Genomic DNA, 1,103 nt, shown 5'->3' with positions numbered 1-1,103 from the left:
CTTAGAATACCTTGGCAATTGTTTTAAAAAAAGACCATTGCTAAGCTGGGTAGTGGTGGCACATGCCTTTAATCTTAGCACTCAGGAGGCAGAGGAAGTCAGCTCTCTGTGAGTTCAAGTCTTGGTTGGTCTAGAGTGAGTTCTAGGACCACCAGGGCCATACAGAGAAAGCCTGTCTTAAAATACCAAAACAAACAAACAAAAACCCCAAATAAACCATTGTTCACCTCTGTTGTGTTCACTTTTCAAGAGGGGCCTAGAAGTCTCTTGCAAATGGAGGCTAGAGGTAATACTAATGTCTCCTTCCTTTTTTGTTTTCAAAGACAGGGCTGCACTAAATTTTAAATTTTATCCATTTGACTTGACTAAATAGCCAATAACTTTCTGGGATGTCTAACTAGCTCCTTCCATCCCAGTACTGAGGGTACAGGTATCTGTGCCACAATGCCCAGCATTTTATGGTGGTTCTGGGGAATCCAAACTCAGGTTTTCATGCTTGTGCTGGAGGAATTTTACCTGCAGAGCCATGTCCTCAGCATCTTCTATGGTTTAAAGACAATTTGTCATTGTTCTTACCTTTCAGTGTGCAGAAACTGTATGTTTTAATAGTAGTAAAATGAATTTGGGACTAGAAACATAGTCAAGTACTGAAAGAGAGATAAAAATCTGAATTAAAATAAAGAGCACATAAACTTTTTGTGTTCATGTGTGTCTTAAGTACTAGTGCTATCAGTAAACACTATGATCAAACACTTTTATAAAAGAAAGCATTAAATTGAGGGCTTGCTTACAGTGTCAGAGGGTTAGTTCATGATTTTCATGGTGAGAAGCATGTGGGCACTTGGCTGGAACAGTAGCTGACACCTTTATATCCTGAACTTCAGGAAGAAGGCAGAGAGAGATGAGAGACTGGGCTTGGTATAGGTATTTAAAACTTAAAAGCCCATCCCCAGTGACACATTTCCTCCAACAAGGTACTCTAGCAAGGCCATACCTACTCCAGTAAGAACACACCTCCTAATCCTTCTCAAACACTTCCACTAACTGGGCACTAAACATTCAAATATATGACCCTATAGAGGGCTTTTCTTTTTTTTTTTTTT

The sequence above is a fragment of the Mus pahari genome, chromosome 2, assembly GCF_900095145.1.
Source record: "Mus pahari chromosome 2, PAHARI_EIJ_v1.1, whole genome shotgun sequence".
Lineage (NCBI taxonomy): Eukaryota > Metazoa > Chordata > Mammalia > Rodentia > Muridae > Mus > Mus pahari.
Note: the sequence above shows the minus strand (reverse complement) of the source record.